The 24618-nt window shown below is 40.7% G+C and overlaps 1 protein-coding gene and 1 pseudogene across 1 annotated transcript in view; both read left to right on the plus strand.

Moving 5' to 3' along the window:
* The window catches only part of ELOVL6 (ELOVL fatty acid elongase 6), a 132943-nt gene that overhangs the window by 29623 nt on the left and 78702 nt on the right, over window positions 1-24618 (plus strand). The window lies entirely within an intron of this gene.
* Window positions 16831-20098, plus strand: LOC112586234 (annotated as a pseudogene).

Raw genomic sequence — 24618 nt, forward strand, 5'->3', positions numbered from 1 at the left:
ATTACAAATAAGAAACGGAGTTTCATAGTTGGAGAGCAGCATAAGAGGAGTCTCTGTCTTGGCCATTACATTGCCATTCCTGTTTCATTTCCATGCACACCAAGCCCCCTCCTCTACCCAGCGGTGTATAAGCAAAAGGTGGCAGCTGATAAGAAATTCAGGCAGAGTTTGGGTCCGATGGCAGAGATAGCCTTAAAAAATTCCTGGAGAGAGGCAATTAGGAAGACACTAAGAAATTAATATTGACGACACAATGCTTGAGACCTTTAACATTTCTGAACTTTTCTAAACAAAAGAGGAAACATACTTTTTAATAGACAAAGTCTATGCCCTGGTATAAAATTGCCTTTGGAGAGAAAACTATTTCTGTTTCATTGCAAATGAGGTAAAGAATGCTGTTAGGTCAGTGGAGACAGCTAAGCTCTGTAAAGCTGCTTACTTTGCATTAAGAAACTACAAAGTAAGAAACAGCCCATTATTCCATCTCTAGAGTTATTTCAGGAATGGCACTGCAAAGTCCAGTGGATCCCATTTTAAACAAAGATCTGTTAGTTTTGTTTGAATCTGTAAAATCATCCTTAAAATTTTCTAGATTATAGTACTTTTCACTTTTTTACATGGGAGCAAAAGATTTAAAGGTTTAATTTTTGAAACATCAAAAAAAAAAAGCTGTCTTCTTTTAAGATTTACATGGAGAATAAAATATGTCAGCAGCTTATGAATCTTAAGCCTTTTTTATACTTTATTTCCCTTATATGGCACCATTCATGTTACCACTCTACTGGATTTCATATTATCAAATAAGTTTCTTTTTTTTTTTTTCAAATGAACTTCTTCAGAGTTGCCACCCTTAGAATATTTCTCATTTTGTTCCTCTATCAATTAAACTTCACCTCACTGTCTAATAACTATCTATGAACTTATCCTACTGTCTCTTAAGCTTTAAAGCATTCAAGAAAGATAGGCAGGTGGTTAATTCCTTCATTCTGTTTCAAAGATAAAAATTTTGTGTAAGAGATTAAGTACGGCCTTCAATAAGGTCTCAAAAGTGACACTAGCCATTTACTTTGTACAGAATGGTACCATTTTCACAAAGTGACCCAAGTTATAGTTTACTATTATTATTAATAAATTTGAAAAATCTTATCCATGACAGCAGGAAATTGCCCTCACATACATTCTGTTTGTAGTTTTCTTCATGTCTGTCAGTGCCCTGGCCACCTAAGAGACATAGGCTGATCATGACCTTAAAAAGTGACCATGGTATATCAGAGAAGTAGTTCATTAACTACTGTGTCCTCTCTGCTCTCTCACAGGCCAGTGTCTTTAGTTATGGAGCGGTCACCTAGGTTTGAGAGCCTTATTTTGAGAGAGAAAAAAACTGTCTTTACCAATTTGAAAAAGCAAATTTTGGAAGAACCAAGTGTTCATCTTGAAATAAGGTTTCTAGGACAGTGCAGCAAGTACTTCCCCCTTCTTCTAAAAATTCCTGAAATATTTTTAGCCATGTCACACATGCATATGCACACGCACGCACGTGCGCACACACACACACACACACACACACACACACACTATAGTGACCTCACTAGGATTGTCACAGTCCTCACTACTTAGGACCTGGCTCTGTGTGTGGACCAGCAGCATCACTGGGGTTGCTTGCTATACATACAACATATCAGGCCCCACCCCAGACCCACTGAATCAAAATCTGCATTTTAACGAGATCTCCAGATGTTTCATATGCTCAAACATAATCAGAATTTGAAGAGCTGGTGTCAGGGACTCAATCTCTGTCTGGCAGAAAGGCACTGTCTGTATTTTCACTGGAAAAAAAAAAAAAAGTATTTTTCTGTGCTTGAGAGAATCCTGCTTTTTTTTTTTTCCTAGGCAAGGGAGATCCTGAATGGGGTGGTGGAGACTTAGGCAGGTAAAGGTTTTATAACCATAATAATGTGACAATAGTTGAAAAGAATCCATTGTGACAGATTTCTTTTTTTCCCCTCAGCGATTTCCTCTTAGATTGTGTCTTCAGTTAAAGATCTGCAAAGAGAAAGGTCCATTTTTGGGGACTGGGATGATGTAAAATGTGGCCTTTCAGTAGCCTCTAAGGAAAACTGTTTCTTTTTATAGTAATCCAAACAGTATGAAGCTGTAAAAATATTTTTTGGAGGGTGTGGGAGTTCCGAGAGCCAAATCAATAGGAGTCCACTGTTTAGAATTGAGTACTTCTCATGCAATATTCATTTTGTTAACATGTGTCAACTAAAAAGAGATGCACAATGTGAGAGTTGCGAGTTAAGTTTTATTGGTGGCACAATGATGACTGCAGCCTGAGAGACAGCACCTCAGAGAGCTCAGAGAGGAGACTGCTCCAAAGAGGGAGTGGGGGAAGGTCAATATATCAATATACGATTTTGTTGAAGGGGGAGCTGAAGCATTTCTTTTACAGAAGGTTTTCTGCTAGTCATGAGGCACCATGAAGAAATTTACTGCTTTTCTAGATATGAGGAGATGCAAGGATTGAATTATGAAATCAGTTCCTGAAAATATCTAACCATCTAAAGACCTGGTCCATCTAGTCAAGGCTATGGTTTTTCTAGTAGTCATGTACGGATGTGAGAGTTGGACTATAAAGAAAGCTCAGCACTGAAGGATTGATGCTTTGGAACTGTGGTGTTGGAGAAGAGTCTTGAGAGTCCCTTGGACTGCAAGGAGATCCACCCAGTCCATCCTAAAGGAAATCAGTCCTGGATATTCACTGGAAGGACTGATGTTGAAGCTGAAACTCCAATACTTTGGCCACCTGATATGAAGAGCTGACTCACTTGAAAAGACCCTGATGCTGGGAAAGATTGAGGGCAGGAGGAGAAGGGGACGACAGAGGATGAGATGGTTGGATGGCATCACCGACTCAATGGACATAAGTTTGGGTAAGCTCTGGGAGTTGGTGATGGACAGGGAGGCCTGGCGTGCTGCAGTCCATGGGGTCAGAGAGAGTCACAGGACTGAGAGACTGAACTGAACTGAAAGACCTGTTCCACCAGTTTCCCTGGTGTGTGCCTCACTCTCCACCCTGAACTTCCTTCCAGGTGTGTCAAAGGTCAGCAGCTGCAGCTGCACAGGATTCAATTGCGGAGGCAGATGGCAAATGCCTTTGGCAAGTGCCAGCTTCTAGTTCACACATGTATTAGATGAACTTTCTTTTTACCACTAGAATTTCATTACAGTTTAGAATTTAGAGATGTTGATAGTTTCAGGTAATGACTTCTTATTGTTGACTGCTACAGTTTCTCTAAGGTTAATATTTATTAGCTGATTAGTAAATGCAGCCAGCAGAATTCATTAAGTTAATCTTCACAATGCTCCTAGGCAACTAAGGACTAATTATTTCCTTTTAGTACTGATGAAGAAACTGAGACCCTACAAAATTAAGTAATTTGCTAAAAACTGTATAGCTAGTAAGTGGCAGAAGCAAGTAATAAGTCCAAGATCACTCATTCCAAAGTCTCTCAATTATGATGCTAGATTGCCTTCTAGACTTCTTTATGGTCCAAGAGCACTGGCTGTTAGGAATGGAAAATATTTCAAACCTCATTATTGCTCTAGTTAGTAAAACCTTTCTGTAAATAATTACATGTAAATCTTTTGAGACAACCAAGCACCTATCTTATCATTCCCACCCAAATACTGGTCTCATTGGTGACTCATTACTATAATAATGCTATTAAAAGACACCTCTCTTTTCATTTGGAACTTATGCAAATGAGAAGTATAGAAATCTAGCTAAGAATTTTAGTTTCATTTTAAAGATATATTTTTATTTTTAAATTATCAATATATTGCCAAATAAGGTTAAATTATAGAAATGAAGGGATCATATAGTAAATTAATATCTAAAGTCATTTAAATCATGTCAAATTGATGCTTTAAGTATTCTGCTTTTTTAAAAAATTATGTTAAATTGTGTTTATTTATTTCTGGTTGAGCTGGGTCGTAGTTGCTGTGCAGGCTGCTCTCTAGTTGCGCTGTGCAGGCTTCTCATTGTGGTGGTTTGTTATGTTGTTGGGGCATTCTGAGTGGCACTAGTGGTAAAGAACCTGCCTGCCAATGAGGAGATGAAGAGACGTGGGTTCGATCCTTAGAGGGGGAAGATACCCTGGAGAAGGGCAGGGCAACCCATACCAGTATTCTTGCCTGGAGAATCCCATAGACCAAGGAGCTACAGTCCATAGGGTCCTAAAGAGTTGGACACAATTGAAGGGACTTCATACACACACACACACACACACACACTCACACTCTTGTTGCAGACCATGCGCTCTAGGACATACCGGCTTCAGTAGTTGTGGCATGAGGGCTCAGTAGTTGTTTCCAGGCCCTAGAGCATAGGCTCGATATTAGTGGCACATGGGCTTAGTTGATCTCCCAGCATGTGGGATCTTCCTGGTTCAGGGATCAAACCCATGTCTTCTGAATTGCCAGGTGGTTTCTTTACCACTGAGCCACCAGTGAAGCCCTTAAGATTTTTAAACATCTTCTAGTTTTGTAAGATACAAACTGGAGGACTTTTGAAAATATTTGCTTAATTTTACTTATTGTTGAGAAATCATCGGTTTTAGAAGCTGGCTATTGACTTATTGGCTTATTGATGAGTAAGAGATTTCCTTTTGCCAGACAATATAGTGCCATGTGATAATATGGAAATTACCAATGTGTTTAGATATTTATGGAGAATCATGAAAAACAAATCTAGATCAAGCTACACAAGCCAAGAACTTTAAACTTATGAGTTTAATTTTTGCTGCCTCTGTGTTTAAAAGAAAAAGCGTTAGTTGCTCAACCGTGTCTGACCCTTTGCAACCCCATGGACTATAGCCCGCCAGGCTCCTCTGTCCATGGAATTTTCTAGGCAAGAATATTGGAGTGGGTAGCCATTCCCTTCTTCAGGGGATCTTCCTGACCCAGGGATGGAACCCAGGTCTCCTGCATTGCAGGCAGATTCTTTACCATCTGAGATACTAGGGAAGCCTCTATGTTTAAATTTGGCAATTAAGGAATAAGAATGTTGTATGAACTTGAGTGCATGTGTTTTCATGGTTATTTGGAAATATATGGAATATAATGCAGAAAAGAAGAAACAGTTCCCACTCAGATTTTTACTTTTTAACAACACAATTACTCACTGGCTTCATTGATATCCTTAGTTTAAAGAAATTAGTAAGAATTCAACCAAGAACGTGATTAAGAAGGTATTAACAGAAGCAGAAGATATTAAGAAGAGGTGGCAGGAATACACAGAAGAACTGTACAAAAAAGATCTTCACAACCCAGATAATCACGATGGTGTGATCGCTCACCTAGAGCCAGACATCCTGGAATGTGAAGTCAGGTGGGCCTTAGAAAGCATCACTACGAACAAAGCTAGTGGAGGTGATGGAATTCCAGTTGAGCTATTTCAAATCCTAGAAGATGATGCTGTGAAAGTGCTGCACTCAATATGCCAGCAAATTTGGAAAACACAGCAGTGGCCACAGGACTGGAAAAGATCAGTTTTCACTCCAGTCCCAAAGAAAGGCAGTGCCAAAGAATGCTCAAACTACCGCACAATTGCACTCATCTCACATGCTAGTAAAGTAATGCTCAAAATTGTCCAAGCCAGGCTTCAGCAATACGTGAACCGTGAACTTCCAGATGTTCAAGCTGGTTTTAGAAAAGGCAGAGGAACCAGAGATCAAATGGCCAATATCCCCTGGATCATCAAAAAAGCAAGAGAGTTCTAGAAAAACATCTATTTCTGCTTTATTGACTATGCCAAAGCCTTTGACTGTGTGGATCACAATAAACTGTGGAAAATTCTGAAAGAGATGGGAATACCAGACCACTTGACCTGCCTCTTGAGAAACCTATATGCAGGTCAGGAAGCAACAGTTAGAACTGGACATGGAACAACAGACTGGTTCCAAATAGGAAAAGGAGTATGTCAAGGCTGTATATTGTCACCCTGCTTATTTAACTTCTATGCAGAGTACATCATGAGAAACGCTGGACTGGAAGAAACACAAGCTGGAATCAAGATTGCCGGGAGAAATATCAATAACCTCAGATATGCAGATGACACCACCCTTATGGCAGAAAGTGAAGAGGAACTCAAAAGCCTCTTGATGAAGGTGAAAGTGGAGAGTGAAAAAGTTGGCTTAAAGCTCAACATTCAGAAAACAAAGATCATGGCATCTGGTCCCATCACTTCATGGGAAGTAGATGGGTAAACAGTGGAAACAATGTCAGACTTTATTTTTGGGGGCTCCAAAATCACTGTAGATGGTGATTGCAGCCATGAAATTAAAAGATGCTTACTGCTTGGAAGGAAAGTTATGACCAACCTAGATAACATATTCAAATGCAGAGACACTACTTTGCCAACAAAGGTCCGTCTAGTCAAGGCTATGGTTTTTCCAGTGGTCATGTATGGATGTGAGAGTTGGACTGTGAAGAAAGCTGAGCACTGAAGAATTGATGCTTTTGAACTGTGGTTGTTGGAGAAGACTCTTGAGAGTCCCTTCTGCAAGGAGATCCAACCAGTCCATCCTAAAGGAGATCAGTCCTGGGTGTTCATTGGAAGGACTGATGCTAAAGCTGAAACTGCAATACTTTGGCCACCTGATGCAAAGAGTTGACTCATTGGAAAAGACTCTGATGCTGGGAGGGATTGGGGGCAGGAGGAGAAGGGGATGACTGAGGATGAGATGGCTGGATGGCATCACCAACTCGATGGACATGAGTTTGAGTTAACTCCGGGAGTTGGTGATGGACAGGGAGGCCTGGTGTGCTGCGATTCATGGGGTCGCAAAGAGTCGGACACAACTGAGCGACTGAACTGAACTGAAACTCTCTAAAGTCTATAGGGAACAAATTCATTCGTCAATTTTTATGTACTTATAACATGTTTTTCTATGTACGTCTTTTCTAAGTGGAAATTATTCTATGTAGGCAGGGAAATGTCTAGTCTTAGGAAGACACTTTAACAGGGAGATAACAGAAAGTGGTCCCAATAAAATTCAAACCCATATCTATTTCATTCCAAAATCTGTTCTCTAATAGTTATCTTTTTCTGTCTTGTCTTTGTCCTGATTTGTGATCACCCACATGTCCATAGACTGATTCAGCTCTTTTCTACAACCAAAGCAGACGTCTTTACTTTGGTAAACTGCTCATCTTGGGAATGGCCTTGGTGACAGTTTTCTCATCAGCGTCATCAGTGTCTTGAGTAGGGGGTTTCCAGCCAGGATTCACCTTGCGGAGTGGGCATTGGGATTGAGTAACTGGTAAACAATCCTTTTTTGATCAGTTTTGTCTTCTCTCTTTATTCTTCCTCATTTGAGGGGGATGCATTGTTTCCCTACCTAGCTCTAAACTGAAATCTTTCCTTCTGAACCTGCTTTGCAACTACTCTAGAAATACAAAACATGAAACCAGAGCTTGACATATTTTGACCTTATCCACAGATTCAGGACTGCCATTAAAGAGTACTTGAACTAATGAAGTAATTAAGAGACTTGTATTATATCTTGTCTGAAAATAATATAACATATTATTTATGGAAAAATATATATTTTTAATTATTTGTATTTTATTTCCAAAAAAAACTTTATGGAAAAAGTTTAAAGATAAATGGACAACAGCACTGGACTCTGGTTGGAAACACCCTGCACAGCTTCTCTCCATCTCGCCCCTGTTCTTCTATCTTCTATCTCCGGCCTAAGCACACCTTTCCCTTCCACCTCAATCGCCCTCCTCCCTCATTTCCTATCCAGCTGTCATGGACCTCTTACACTGTAGCATGCTGGATACTAGCCTTCTAAGGAGAAGGATTTTAACACACTCCTGGGAGCCTGTGTTGAAAGTGAAGGAGCAAGTCAGACCAAATAGAGAGAGGTGACTGCCTGATGACAAGATAAGAAAGGTGTCAACAACCAATGTTTTCTGGCTTCTAAAGTTAGTTAGATCTTTTGAAGTGCTGCGATTTCCTTCTTTACAAATGTATTTCTTGGCAGATGTCCTCTTTGTAGTGATTACCATTGCTGTATTTGGAATTAATTCTGTTCTTCAACACAAGGAGAATCTGCTTAAAGACTTAGCTACATGTTGTGTTTTTATTGGCAGTGGTCACTCCCGTGTGACACCCAAGCAGGATGACACTAACTTGCATCTGTCCTGCTCATTATATGTCATTAAGATCATTTGTGCAGGTTGGGGACAGTGGAGAGTTGGAGAGAGCAGTGCACAGCTCACTCCCGAGGAAGGGCTTCCTGAGTCATCTGTACTTTCAGAGGCTCGTCACTCCAGTGCTGCTCATGCAGGTTCCTTGGGGGTGAAAAGGGTATTCATATAACGTGTTCATATTTGTCATCAAAAAATCGCAAATGGACTAGTGATTTTGATGCCAGTATAATATTATAGGTATATACTGTAAACATAGTGCCAAGTTTATTGATTTGCAGTAGAAGATGGCTTTTCCAGTATTTAAAATATTCATGACTACTCAATGTGGCTCTCCTGTTCTTGTAAATAATCCATAAGAATTATGGATTGGGGTGGAATCAAAATGCAGGGAACCACCTAATTTTGTGGGTTATTTCACCTGTAATAGAAACTGACAAGACTGTGTATTACTAGTATTCAGCACATCATGGAGCATGCCCCTATATGACAGATTAAGTATTTTGCTTTAAAATTGTTATGTCAGTCACTTGACAGATTTTTTTCAAGACCACTCTTCTTGTGTTATGAAAGTCACTTGTGTTCTTGTTGTCATTATTGTTTTCTCAATGGAAAACTAAACCTTCTAATACAGTATTGTTCAAACTTTAGTGTGAATCCAGATCACCTGAAGAACTCTATTTCAGGAAGTCAGTCTGTAGAAATACAGATTCTTAATCATAGATGGTGCTGGTGATGATGGTTGTCACAACGCTTTGAGTTGCAAAGTTCTTAGTCATCCTAAGAAATGGCTAAGATTCCTTGGGACGGGTTATTTCTATACAACCTAGTGCTTCTCTTCTGAACTTGGTTTGAATTTACTCTATAAATGCAAAATATGAAACCAGAGAGGAGAAAAAAAAAAACCCAGAGCATGGAATTTTTTGACTTGCCATTAAAGAATAACTAATAATGAAAAACTTGTTTTATATAGTACAACATATTATTCAGCATAATATATTATATTTATACTTATAGAAAAAATTTATTTTAAGATAAATGAAAAACAGCACTGAAGTCTAGTTTGCATGAAAATTTCACTTCTATTTTTTTTGAGCTGGCATTGATGAGATATGCCATGTTTACTTAGGTCAAATGAAGCTGTTAGTTTTCTTTTTTAATGAGGTATCCTCACCATATCCTGGGATTAGGTATTTGATATTCCTCACACAATGTTATGATTCAGTCTACAGTAACTATTGACTTGCTAGGTACATAGAACAGAGATTAGCTATTAGTTAGCCTTTAACTGGTACATTTAAGAGCCTAGGAACTTGACAAAGGTATAAGTCATTCCGTGTAGGCTGAGGGGTGGAGGAGGGGAATGGGTATGAAGGAGAATCAGTAAGTCATAGTAGTAGTTTTTAGAAGATTTAGCATTGATTTTTTTCCAAAAGGTAAAATCACAATTTGAAGATAAATTATACTGAAAAATGTGTAGGCTGTAGCGCTGGTAATAACTGGAAAAAATGACAACACAGTAAAAGGCTCCTAGTCAAGTGATATGAAAAGGAATTAACTCAGAATGGCACACATAACTTAAAACTTCCGAATTGTCTGTTCCTGGGATTTTTCTATTTAATATTTTTGTAAAATATTTATATATTTTCATCACAGTTAACCAAAACTGAGGGATGTGAAAGCACAGGTAAGGGCTGGGGGGCACTCTGGTATCCTCACAGTATACATGACAGAGGACTTTGTTAAAAAGAAAAAACAAAAATATACAGACTTTTAAATTTTACCTGGAGGAGTGTAAAATTAGGAGTGCAGTTAATACTCTTAAAACATACACACGGGAATCAAAACCTTTCTGATTGTTGAAGCCTAGTCCCAATGCTGTTAAACACAGCCTGGGAAAAGTAAGAAGAGGGTAACAGCAAGAAGAGCATGTGACAATTTCCAGCAGTATCCCCTACAATTTAGTGGGTCTTATGAGACGGTAAAGCATCTGCCCGCAATGCGGGAGACCTGGGTTTGATCCCTGGTCAGGAAGATACCCTGGAGAAAGAAATGGCAACCCACTCCAGTATTCTTGCCTAGAAAATTCCATGGATGGAGAAGCCTGGTGGGCTACAGTCCATGGGGTCACAAACAGTTGGACATGACTGAGTGACTTCACATGTGATGAATTAAGTGGTACCACTTTTCATATAGTGCTAAGTTTTTAAAAATACAACATCCATGCAAGAAATTTGCAGAAAATAGTTAAACTGATAGTTTGAACTATTTGTGTACCACAGTTACTCTGGGGATGAAATTCTCCAGACCGAGTAAGCTACTTCTCAGGTAAGTGAGTATAGCCAGCTCTAATACTATGTCACAACCCACTAAAAAGTGTATTCCTCACTTGCCATAGTAGAAATAGTAACTCTGGGAATGTGAAAACTTATTTTGTGATTAAGAAAAAATTTTAAAACCTATTAGTATGGGAATGGGAATACCTCTTTATAGAATTCAATCAGGAGGTATCCTTTTGCATATGAAAAATTCTATTTCTACTAGAGAAAAGAGCTGCTCATTTCAGAATCAGTCATTTTGTGATATCTGTATGAAAAAGGAGGCATCCCACCAGTGAGGAAAAAGTAAAGTGCTTCTCTAATCTTTGGAGCTTAAAGAAGACTTCAAAGAGGGGACATGAGATATCTGCCATTATATAAATTCAGATCACGAACAAATTTCCATTCAGTTAGTTTTAGTGGGGGAGAAGTGGCGACCAGAAAATATCGTTTCCCTTTTAGTTGTCTGCCAGCTCCATTGGACTATGGAACACGATGGGTGTTGGCATTGGATAAAAACTGGAAAGAGACCACAGTAATAAGTGGACAGACATGGACAGTGGCCATTGTGGCTTACAGGGTACTTTCCCTGTGCCCTGTAAAAAAATACCCCCAAATGGCTCACTGAAAAAAATGTGAGCCATTCTGCAAGTTCAGAAGGGGACAAAAGGAATATGATAAGAAGCACAGGACCAGCTTACAGGAAAGTTGCAAGTGAAGCTGCTACAGTGGGGCTAAGCTATCTGTATGGTAGTCATTCTGCTTTACTGTATAGTCTCTCACACCAGCTGACTTTCTCGTATTTGTCAACATTTTACCTGAAAATCCAAAGCATCACAAGGTTCTTTTAGATTAATAAAACACGAATTCATACTAGTAGAATTTGAATATTTCTGCAAGAATCATAGTGACTGTCCAGATAAGAACCACTCCCCTCCATGTGGTTAATTATCAGTCACCTTCAGACTTCCCACTCCTGCTACTGCCCTCCTTGTGATCATCTGATAGACCCTTTTCTGAGTAGGTGGCCTCAGGAAATGCCGTTTCTGTTGTATTCCTCAGGTACATTGTGAGTATCCTTCAGATGTGCTGGAGCTGAATATTAGAGTTACCTGGGCAGCTTTTAAAAGATACCAATGTCTCTTACCCCTAGACAAATCAGATCCTCTAGGAGGCAGTTCTCAAATACTGTATTTTTTAAAGCTCTCTGTTGCTACTGCTAAGTCACTTCAGTTGTGCCCGACTCTGTGTGACCCCATAGACATCAGCCCACCAGGCTCTCCTGCCCCTGGGATTCTCCAGGCTAGAACACTGGAGTGGGTTGCCATTTCCTTCTCCAATGCATGAAAGTGAAAAAGTGAAAGTGAGTCGCTCAGTCCTGTCCGACTCTTAGCGGCCCCCTGGACTGCAGCCTACCAGGCTCCTCCGTCCATGGGATTTTCCAGGCAAGAATACTGGAGTGGGGTGCCATTGCCTTCTCCTTAAAGCTCTCTAGATGATTCTAATGTGTTCCAGGGCTTAGAACCATGCAACTTTCAAGAATTAAACATGAGAACTATCATTCACTCATTTATACCTCAAGGTGAGTCAGTTCCCCCTGGACTGAGTATTTTCAGAACAAAGAGGTATGAGAATGAGTGAATGAGAAATTTTAATAGTCATTGTGAGCCATTAAAAAAGCAAACATTTTAATAGTCTGTAAGTTTGGGGTAACAGAATTTATTTAAGCCAATATTTTGTTTAGTTTAAACTGTAAGCTATTTAACTGGTAGCAAACCACTTGCAGAAAAACAGCATAAGGCTTTGCCTTTTTCTTGGAGCCAGGAGCAGGGTATTGATATAATATGCTCTCAATAAGTTGTTAAATGTCCCTTTACCTGTTGGTTGTTAAGATCAGAATTAAGGGTTATCTAAGAAACATCAGAAAAACTAATCATTCTGAAAGAGTTTGCTGCTGCTGCTAAGTCGCTTCAGTCATGTCTGACTCTCTGCGACCCCATGGACTGCAGCCCACCAGGCTTCTCCGTTCATGGGATTCTCCAGGCAAGAACACTGGAGTGGGTTGCCATTTCCTTCTCCAATGCATGAAAGTGGAAAGTAAAAGTGAAGTCGCTCAGTCATGTCCGACTCTTAGCGACCCCATGGACTGCAGCCTACCAGGCTCCTCCATCCATGGAATTTTCCAGGCAAGAGTACTGGAGTGGGTTGCCACTACCTTCTCCACTGGAAGAGTTTACTGTGGTGTTTTTATGGTATTCAAGAGGTGACCTTTACACACGGTATTGTCTCTGTGTTGTTAAATCTTAGGCAGTTCTTGAAGACCTCAGCATATTCATTAAGAAATATTATCCTTGGTTGCAATTAACAAGCAGTCACTGAAGGCACGTGGACAATAAGAACATGCTTATTATCAATCAGATATTGTCAAAACTTTGAGTATTCGTTGATAATCTTAAAAATTCACAAAAATATTGTCTCTTGGTTACAAGTAAACAGTGCTCAGAACTGAAGGCAAAAAGTGATCCAAAACATTAAAAAGAACTAGACCCTCAGCATCAACAAATCTCTAGCAGAGGAAGTGGTTGAAATTAGTCCTGATTTGATACTTGAGTGCACAAAAACTTAGAAGTGAGGAGCATAAAGCAGCTGATCATTGCAATTGCAGAAATAAAGACAGTACAGGCTTCCTCTGGTCTTATCTTCTTGTAAAAAGAGAAAGTGGGAGGAGACCCAACTTCTCCACCTTTCTGTGGAACACAAAGTCAAGTTTGGGACTTATAGACAAGTGCTAGCCCTACCTCCATAGTGCCATGGGGAATAAAGAAGAAGCTTTCACTGAGAGCAAGTGAGTTCAGCCCTATCTATGGCAGCCCGGGACTAGGGGAGTCACAGATAATTAACATATGCTTGGAGTAGAGGGATACTGCGCAAATGGGGGTGACAGAACTATCCTGAACCTTCCCCAATGATGCTTAATGTGCCTAATTTAAGGGAAATTTAGGTAAGGTGTTCTGCCACAGAAGGGAAGGGGCAGATCAAAACCCTGTAAGACACTTAGATGTGACAAAACAGTTTGTAACCAATGAAAAGTTGAGATTCTTTGCTATGAAAGTTCAGCCACGGTAAGATGGTTGCAGTTGTTAGAGATTGTTATTGCTGAAAAAGAGGAAGAGGGTTAGAGTTAACCTGAAAAAGGAAAAAAAAAAAAAAAAAAACAACTTAAGATGTAGTTCACTTACACTTAAAAATTCCAAGTTAAAAGAAAGAGTTGGGCCAACTATGGCTGTCCAGTGATTACGACTCTGCACTTCCACCGCAAGGAACTTGAGTTCTGTTCCCAGTTGGGGAATTAACAGCCGGCATGCCAAGTGATACAGCTAAAAAAAAAAGAAAGAAAGAAAGAACAAGAAAAAGAGAAAGAGTTGGGTCAACTATACAGCCATTCTCTTCTTTGCTTCCACATCACCTCTAAAAAGAGATAAAAGAGTAGACATAGAAAAAGTCCAGATCCACCAGAGCAAAAGGAAGAATTTTTATGTGCATGGTTGTTCTCTAAAACCATATCTGTGAGCCAAAAAAGACAGTCATCTTTAACAGCAAAAATACTTTGGAAAGAAGACTGATTTAAATAAGGGGAAGTGTTACTGAGGTCACCATAGATTACCTATGCTGTCTGCCCATCTCTGAAAAGTAAAATATTGGCAGTCTAGGGCCCTAAGGGGATAAAAATGCATATTCAATTCTTATGTAAGTAAAAATGCATAGGCTCAGGTCCAGGGAACATTCTTGAATTTGATTTTTTTCTTTAAGCTTCCAAAATTTAGCCAGCTGAAATTCTTAAAACCAGGCTTTCCTAAAAGCAAAAAGAATTTTTTCATTTTGCTGTTTATTTCCTTAATTTAAAAAATATACACACAAAGCAAATCCCTATAATCTCACTCCCTGTCCTCCCACCTTGAGATATACTACTTTTCTTCTAGAACACTAGAGATATGTATCTGTCCATTCTTGTATCTATATCGGTATCTATAATGGTTTAACTTGATGTAAACCTTCATTAAAAAGATGGAAACTTGTGTCCTTGGTCTAGGTAGTCTTTTGATATTATATTTTTAGCTTTATCTGCTTAATCAGGGATAGTTTCTGGATTACAAGGCAGTTAAAAGTGAAAGTGATAGTTGCTTCAGTCGTGTCCAACTCTTTGCAACCCCATGGATGTAGCCCGCCAAGCTCCTCTGTCCATGGGATTCACCAGGCAAGAATACTGGAGTGGGTTGCCATACCCTCCTCCAGGGAATCTCCCCCATCCAGGGATTGAACCCGCGTCTCTTACATCTCCTACTTTGGCAGCTGGGTTCTTTACCACTAGTGCCACCTGGGAAGTCACAAGGCAGTTAAGTGTAGTCATTTGAAGGCAAGTAGCAGGGCAGGCGATACCTTGAGGCAGTTAAAAGACAAAGAAGCCTGACAGGCTACATTCAGAGTGGGACAGTATTGAGCGGCTAAGCACACACAAAGCAGTTCAGGACTCCAGCCTTACCTCCATCCTTCCCTAACACTGCCTGGTCCTACCCACACAATGACTGTTTCTGAGCCCATTACACAAAACTCTATTTTTCAGACTTTTCAGCATGTGTTTCTTTCCACCTTGAATATTCTTCCATGCTTCTCAAGGCCAGCTCTTTCTCATTTTTGTGATCTCAATTTATGTGGCACCTCTATTGAGATATTCTCATTCTCCATCTAAAAGAGCTTCCCACCCTCAAACGCTGTCTTTCCCAGTAATCTTTCATGGGCCCTCTCTGGCAGTCCAGTGGTTAAGACTGCATTTCCACTGCAGGGGACATGAGTTCTATCCCTGGTCGGTGAACTAAGATCCTGCATGCCTCCAAGTGTGGCCAAAAAAAAAAAGCAACTCCTAGTACTCTCATTTTTTTTCAAAATGCACCATACCGGGTTATTTTTGTTTATCTGTTGGTTAACGTCTCTCCCCTACTCAACAGAATGCAGTGCCCATCTTTTTTCACTACTGTGTATCCAGCACTTCACATAGGGTCTGGCAGAGAATAGGTGTTCAGTATATATTTGTGGAATTAATGATCTGTATATCTGTTTATTATCATTATATATTATCATTAGCACAAATCCACAAACAAAACTAGCTTGCTTTACAACTGTGAGGTAGTGAAGAGGTTAGTGTTGGATTGCTTTTTATTAGTCATGTTTTACCAAATTAAAAGTTACTAGTAAATTTCTAGTAGTAGCTTTGTCAGTAGTAAATTACAGAGCATGCCGTGTTACTAAAGTGGGTTACCATTCTTGAGAAACCCAGCAGCAAGGGATAAGAACCTCCCTGCACATTTTTATAATGACTTGGCAGAAGCTGTGGGATGGAGGAAAGAACTGTACTTTTCCTAATCATAGATCTTCTATTTCTTAGTCACTTATTAGTAACTTCTGTTTTTTTCTAAAGAGCCTCCATTTTCTTACCTGTAAAAGGCAAATGATTTGGTCTCATAGGAATAAGGTAGGTGATAACATACAATTAAAACCTGCCATAATATATAAGTGAAGCTGAAAGTCTTATTATTTTGAAATGAATGAAAAGGGAAACACATGCAGCTGACTGCCTGGGAATTCCAGACATGTGTGAGCCCACTGCCAATTGTGTTAGTTCCACAAATTTGTTTTTGTCTCAGAGTGGGTTGCCAAGGAATCTATGTAATGTTAGTAGAAGTGTTTTGTGAGTTGCAAAGTGCCAAATGAATTTATGGTCGCTTTATTATTATGTGGTTAAAAAAATAGATTCTATTAATAAGTAAGAGAAATCAGTTTATAGTGACTCTTAGTTTTTACCCGGAGAAGGCAATGGCACCCCACTCCAGTACTCGTGCCTGGAAAATCCCATGATGGAGGAGCCTGGTGGGCTGCAGTCCATGGGGTCGCTAAGAGTTGGACACGACTGAGTGACTTCACTTTCACTTTTCACTTTCATGCACTGGAGAAGGAAATGGCAACCCACTCCAGTGTTCTTGCCTGGAGAATCCCAGGGACGGGGGAGCCTGGTGGGCTGCCGTCTCTGGGGTCGCACAGAGTCGGACACGACTGAAACGACTTAGCAGCAGCAGTAGCAGCAGTTTTTACCTTTTAAATTTAGATAGACTTACTAGAAGCATGGGCTTCCCTGGTAGCTCAGCTGGTAAAGTATCTGTCTGCAATGCCAGAGACCCTGATTCGATCCCTGGGTTGGGAAGTTCCCCTGGAGGAGGGCATGGCAGCCCACTCCAGTATTCTTGCCTAGAGAATCCCCATGGACAGAGGAGCCTGGCAGGCTACAGTCTATGGGGTCGCAAAGAGTTGGACACGACTGAGCGACTAAGCACAGCACTAGAAGCATCAGCTTAAATGACTCCAGTATAGTCAAAATAACTTGTAAAACCTGGTCAATGGTAATATTTCTTCATGTAATCAAGCAGGACCCTGTAGGGTCTTCTCGGGACAGACTTCCTGCCCCATACCCTCTGCTTCAGCTCCTCTCAGAGGTGCTTAGATAATACCATCTGATGCACATCAGAGGCTAAAACTACCACCAAGTGAAAGAAATTAACTACTTAATGACCATGAGCATGCAGCCCCAAGACCTCCTGGCACCTAAGACTCATCAAGTCTTGTGACGCTGCCCTATTACCTCACCATCCACCAATCAGAGAATCGTGCCTGAGCTGATCACTTACCCTGGGACACCCCTATCTCACCTTGCCTTTAGAAGTGCTTGCTGGAACCCACGGGCAGCTCAGGCTTTTTGAGCGCTGGCTGCCCTGGACTCCTTGTCTGGTACCTTACGTAAACTGCCCTTTTCTTCACAACACCCTGGTGTTGGTACATTGTATTGTGCATGGGCAAGTGGACCCAAGTTTGGTTCAGTAACAACAGTGAAAATGTCCTCCTCGCCAGGGAATGGAAGGTGAATTTGTTTGCTCCATTTCAGATTGACTTTGCCCTCTGCTGGACTTCCCTGGTGGCTCAGATGGTAAAGCATCTGCCTATAATGCGGGAGACCCACGTTTGATCCCTGGGTTGGGAAGATCCTCTGGAGAAGGCAATGGCACCCCACTCCAATACTCTTGCCTGGAAAATCCCATTGACGGAGGAGCATTGTAGGCTACAGTCCATGGGGTCACAAAGAGTCAGACACGACTGAGCGACTTCACTTTCACTTTCCAATGTACCGCCCAAGAAATTAGTCACAATGGTGCACTTTTTAAGAGGAGGCAGCCATAAAGTGCAAAATCACTAAAGGCAGCCAGCCAGTGCCGGGTTTATACTCAACCAAGGTAGATTTAATACCAGCTCAGAGTTAAGGAACCTCTGAAATCTAGTGCTGGAAGGAACTAAAATGTACTTATATTAACCCCAACGTTCTCTTGATTTCCAGTCTTCTAAGGAAACCAAAGAAACCAGTTTCATTGTATTTCTTGACCTTTATATAAGGCCAGATCATAAAATTTCCAAAGGTGCCATTTTCCCTACCAAACTTTGACTTGTGTCCTCAGGCTTCCAGCCAAGAAGAAGGAAAGAGCATAATTCTGAGTTTATGTGATTTCCACAGCTCTTTAAATGACAATGCCAGAAGACTGGATGTTTCTGTGATAAGGGTTTTTTTTTCAGACCTCTTTTCCTTCTTCCTTCCTACCTTTTCGTTTACTGAAATAATCATAGGCTTTACTCTTGCTAAAGTACAGATGGTATGTGTTCTTATTTTCTAAAGGTATAAAAACAGAGTTTCTAACTACTTGTTTTAGAGGCTTAGAGGTCAAGTTTGCAGAGTCATTTTAAAAAGTAGAAGCCCTTCCAGGAATGGTGTTTAGAGGCGTTCAGCATGGTGGTCCCAAGCTTGACACACCATCGCAGGCTCTCCTGAAATACAGCCTCTAATAAAACTAGGCAGTGTTCAACCCCTGGTAGTAGAATTACTTGCTTCTATACCAACAGGATTGGGGAAAGCACCAAAATCTGTATGTGGCGTGTGCTGAGAAGTTCATGCTGTGAGACCTGAAGTTCTTGAGAGGTTACCTAAAATGAAAAAACATGTCGGCAGGGCCTGTGGTGGGCCCATCTGTGCTAAATGGGTCTGTGACTGGGTCAGGCTCACTCTCCTTACTGAGGAACAGAAAATCCTGGTCAAAGTATGAAAGGCACAACCACAGAGTCAGAAAGTTTTTTTAAAAAAGTGTTTTGGTAATTAAAAAGCCTGAAAGACTTGTTTTATTTTAAAAGAAAAAACAGAACGAAACTAAGGCACTGTGCTAAATAGCTATGAGATGAGGTTTCAAAAATGTAGTCCAGAAACATTTCGGTTGAATTTGGTGTGTTTAACTCTTTCCTACCTTATTCTTCTTCTTGCAACACCAAAAGAGTCTTTTGGGAAATAAGGACTTCTCAGCAGAGGACTTTGCTCCCCAGGCAGACATCGTTAAGATGGAGTTAAGTCAGGGTTAAAGAGAGAAAAGCTCAGGATAAGGAGGTGATGCTGCAGTGCCTTTTCTTCCTGTCCCCACTTTAATCTCAGACTCCTTCCTTCTGAAGCATGTCATCTCACCTCTTTTTGCTGTTCGCCCGAATGCAGCTTCCCCCAGTGCTTTGCATATGAATCAATTTCCATTCACATCTACAAAGTGCAACATTTGTAAGGAAATGGAAATGCTTTTGTTATGCTCCCAAAGTAGGATGATGCTGTCCTTTCAGGTTTATCTTTCCAGCACCTGGCACTCAGGGGACTTCAGTAAATATTGGAAGAAATGAATGATCCTTGCACAGAGGAGGCAAGCTTTTGGAACACTCTTTATCAGCACTTATCTGTCTTGATTGCTCCGGGACACTTGACCGTCTCTGCTGTGACCTTTTTTCCATGATACTCCTAGGTTTTCTTCTTACCTTTTGATTGTCTCTTGTTCTTTGCTACTTGTTTCTTTTCATCTCCGCCTTAAATGGTGATACCTCCCTCCCAGTTGGAGAAGGAAATGGCAACCCACTCCAGTATTCTTGCCTGGAGAATCCCATGGACAGAGGAGCCTGGCAGGGTACAGTCCATGGAGTCGCAAAGAGTTGGACATGACTGAGAGACTATCACTCACTCCCTCCCTCCCAGTTACCTTGATTTTCAGGACATTCCCCCTGGATGATCTCATCCAGTTTTGTGACTTCAGCCATCACCATGCAGACGTGGATGGCTTCCAAATAGATACCAGACCAGCCCAGACATTTCTAAGTCCCACGCCCTATGGGTCTCTTTTAATCTCTACCAGCAAGTCACATAATCTTACTAACTCTCTTTGTTAGTAAATATTAAAATGTCATTTCTTTACTCCCCACCCACAAAACTAACACCAGTTACCAAGTCACACAAACCAGAAACCTAAGAACCATCACCTAATCTCTCTTTTTTGCCTTTCTCCCCAGGTTAGCTTAGTTGCTAAGGGCTTCCCAGGTGGCACTAGAGGTAAGAAAAAATCTACCTGCCAATGTAGGAGACGCTAGAGACACGGGTTCGATCCCCAGGCTGGAGTGATCTCCTGGAAAAGGAAATGGCTACCCACTCCAGTATTCTTGCCTGGAAAAATCCCACGGCAGGCTGCAGTCCATGGGGTTGCAAAGAGTTGAACACGACCAAGTGACTGAGCACAGCCACATTAGATTAGTTGCTAAGACCTATCTGTTCCTCGTCTATTGAATTCACTTCAATCCACATAGGGAATGATTACTGTGGGTTACCATCTCCCAAATGGCATGCCCCTGCCTTCACCTGTCCTGGCTTCTTCTCTTGAGAACTGCAGTTCCCAGGCCTCTCTGCCTCCATCAGATTGCATTCCTCCCAGGTGTCCTCTGTGTGACTATGGCCTGCAAGCTTTCTAAAAATTGAATTTAACTCTGCCCCTCATGCCTCAGCCCTCAGCTACCTCCTGTGCCTTCAAAAGTTCAAACAAGTCCCACATAGAAAAGTCATTCGGGACACCACTTCCCAACTCTCCCACCTCATTTCCGACTCCTCAGGTGTCCCGGTGATTCCAAACTCCTCATTCAGTTCCCTACAAGCCTCACCCAGTGCTTGTCCTTGCCGTGCTTCTTTCTGCCTGAGCGCTTTCCTCCCATTCTTTTGCTGTTCCACTCTTAAAACTAGTTCATGTCACAAGGGAGCTTAGTCTCACTTGTGCACTCAGTTTTATGCCTTCACTCCTCTCTGAATACTTTGAAGGCATTGGAAAATTGTTGTTTCTTTGTGTCTCTCACTAGTCTGAACAGTCTGAGCTTTGTATCTCTAGCATCTAGAAGCATATAGATTAGCTCAAAGGGAGATCTCAAAGGGAGGTCCACAGGCCTTCCTGGGTCAGATTCATTTAGCTATTGTCAACATTTATGTTGTTGGGCTCTCCTCTCCCCCACAGGACCCAGAGAGTCAGAATTTCTGCTTTTGTTTTTTAACAGGTTCCCCAGATAGTTTTATGAATATATGTATTTAACAAATATTTTAAAATAAATCAGCCAGTGCCTTTGAGCTTATATTTTACTAGTTCACGTACACTATAGTAACTTGGATTTGTTGCTGATCATTCTATAAATACTCATCCTGTTTCTAAAAAACCATTTAATTTCTTAAAGAAAAGTTGACCTCTACATTATTAAATGAACTGGGGATTTGAAAGTCCCATGATCAGTTCTAATCAGTTTAATAAACAATTTGAACAGTTCGAATGAAATAATCCACACAACTAGATTTAAGCAGGCCAGATGACTCTTCTTGTTAATTACACAAGCACTTGGTCTCACCTCTCTGGAACTCAGTTTCCTTCTGTGCAAATTCAAATTCCTGGGCATAGCTCCAGATGGCTTATAGGAATTTGAAAATCATTGTGGCGGACACTTTATGTGTTCTATCATTTTGAGTTCAATGTCCAGGTGTAGCCCCTACACATAGTATAGTATTAATGCTTAGGAAACTCCCTTAACTGAAATTTTTATTATATGCAAAGAAAACTATAAAACAAACAGTGCAGCCGGAACTTCTATATATGAGTGGGAATGAGAAGTCTCTTGTGATGTTTAAACTTACATATTATTTCCTTGAACAGAAATATGTACTTACCAACATTTATTCCTTTTAAGTGCCAATATAAACACATAAATCCATAAGGATGACTTTGCTGTGTTCGGTATCTTATAAACATTTATTGTCATGTGGTTATAAACTAGCCTGAAGATCCTGGAGTCTGCCAGACAGGTTGCACAATAGCCGGTAGCTGTTGTGAGCTTTAGCTCACATGTTTGTGCAAAGAGAACCATCCAGTCCCTGGTGGCTAATGCTTTTGGCTGGTTTGCGCAGTGCTTACTATTGCATAACTTTAATTTTCCCCAAATTGTCCATAAAACATTTGGTTCTTGATTTTTTAGAAAGTTATATCCTTGGGCCAGTGCGTCTCTTCTGCTTTAGCATTCAGGGCTCAGTCATTTTTAATACTTGACCAATCAAGCTCAACTAAGTGAAGGTAATTGTGGCCAAAATGCCTTGGCAGAATGTAGAGAGTTTGGGGGTTTTGTTTCCCTGCTGTTTTTTGGTAACAACACAGTAGATCAGGTAGCCCAGCATTTTTTCCATAAGGAGGCTCTACAAATGTCACTATATCAACATTTATGTTTTGGAGGTAACGTCTTGCTTGTTCCCAGCCAGTGTCATCAACTTGCCACAGAATTCCATATATATCAGTAGCAAAGAGAAGTTTGAATAGAAATTCAGGGTGCTGATTAAGAGTATGTTGGAAACTAACAGAAAAATCAATAAATAGAACCTCAATTAAGTATAGAGATTTCCTTGTTTCATTCAACAGAAATCCAGAGCACACAATCCAGAGTTGGTAAAGCAGCCCAGTGATGCCATCTGAAAACCAAGCTTATCTCACCTTTCTGTGCTGCCAGCTTTCTCTCTCATGGCTACAAGATGGCTGCAACCAGGCATCTGCTCTGTGACAAGGCCAGAAAGAAGTACCCAGTAGCAAAACTCTGAAGGGGCATGTCAGCTTAAGCAAGAAACCCAGAAGTGCCTTCTGGCCACTTCTACTTTTTGTGTCATTTCCAGAGCTCCATCACGTGACTAGCCCTAGACCATTTGCCAGAAGGGAGACAGGGAGAACGGCATTGTGATAGGCAGCTCAGTCATACCGCCATCCTCAGACAACCTCCCTAAGGATGCAGTCCGCTGAAACTAGGGTTCCAATCAGAGGCCATCTGCGGAGCACATCACTCTCTGTAATGTTTGCCCTGGTGGTGGGGCATCTCTTGAGAGATTAGGGACTTTGCAGGAAATGACACTGGGGACACTCTCCTCTCAGCTGGCGAGAAGCTGGAGCAGTCCAGCATAGATGGGCCTCACTTGAGAAAATACATAATACAATAACAAGATTTGATTCAGTTCCTCTTCAGTAGGGAAGCTCCCCAAAGTTTCTCAAAATAGTTTAAAATAATTTAGACAATTGTATATAATTAAACAATTGTACAATTAAACAATTTTCTGGGGAATCTGTTGTTTAAAGCAAGATAAACCTGTACTTTAAAAAGGTTTATTTTACTTTTGAGACATGACTATAAAATTCATAACAAAATCTTGGTAATCAGTCACCTGTGTATTAGATCTGCATAAGTGTGTTCCACATGAAGTTAGAACTTTAAAAGTTCTGCCTTGTTGGTTAGGAAAATGGGTGAATGTTTTCTTAGTCCTGACATCATTGCACATCACTGTTTGACACATTATAGGAAGGAGCAGAATTTTATACCAAGATCATGATAAGCACCAAAACCGTGAGGAAATAATATACTTTGCTGGGTTCCCTATACTCATGGATGGGTAGAGTGAAAATAATTTGCAGAAGTCACTTGACTAACCTCATACACCCTTCCTTACACTGAGGATTATTAAACTTTATGATCTGTTCCTATGAAATGACTCCCTAACTCGGAATGTCCACACTGGAGACTTCCTAAAACCATACTGCACTCTCCTCCCTTATCCTCAGCTCCAGGACCTGCCCTTATCTGAAATTTGTGCCAATCATTCAAGACTTAGTCAAGCTCCTGCCATCATCTTATCAGTGAGCAATCTTGACATATTCGAATAAGAGCATATTGACTTCATTTATTTAAAGTCTTCAGTGGCTTCCTGTTGCTCTTAGGATTAAAAAGAAACATTTTAACATAATCTGTAAGAGCCCTCATACTCTTGCTTCTACCTATTTCTTGGGCTGTCAGCTCAAAACTTTCAAAACCTTATCTTGGAATTTGAAGATCAAGCCCACTAAACTTCTTATAGTTGCTTGAATGTGGTTTCTTTCTCTGCCCATGCTATTCCCACTCACTCACTCATTTGGTCGAAATATGGGTTAAAGAGCATCCTTATTATTTTTTTAATTAGGGTATAATTGCTTTACAATGTTGTATTAATTTCTAACATGAAACCAATCAGCTACATGTATCTCTTCCTCTTGAGTCACCCTTCCATGGCACCCACCCAACTAGGTCATCACAGAGCATGGGGCTGAGCTTCTGTGCTGTATAGAGGGTTCCTACTACCTAGGAGAATCCCAGGGACAGGGGAGCCTGGTGGGCTGCCATCTATGGGGTCACACAGAGTAGGACACGACTGAAGCAATTTAGCAGCAGCAGCAGCATATATATGTTAATCCTAATCTCGCAATTCATCCCACCCTTCCCTTCCCCATGTCTGTTCTCTATGTCTATGTCTTTATTCCTACCCTTCTAATAGGTTCATCTGTACCATTTTTCTAGATTCTATATATATGCGTTAATACATTTGTTTTACTCTTTCTGTCTTACTTCACTGTGTATGACAGACTCCAGGTTCATCCACATTTCTACAGACGACCCAGTTTCATTCCCTTTTATGGCTGAGCAATATTCCATTGTACATATGTATCACATCTTCTTTATTCATCTGTTCCTGGGCATTCAGATTGTTTCCATGTTCTGGCTATTGTAAATAGTGCTTCAGTAAACATTGGGGTACATGTGTCTTTTT

Source organism: Bubalus bubalis, chromosome 7, assembly GCF_019923935.1.
Source record: "Bubalus bubalis isolate 160015118507 breed Murrah chromosome 7, NDDB_SH_1, whole genome shotgun sequence".
NCBI lineage: Eukaryota > Metazoa > Chordata > Mammalia > Artiodactyla > Bovidae > Bubalus > Bubalus bubalis.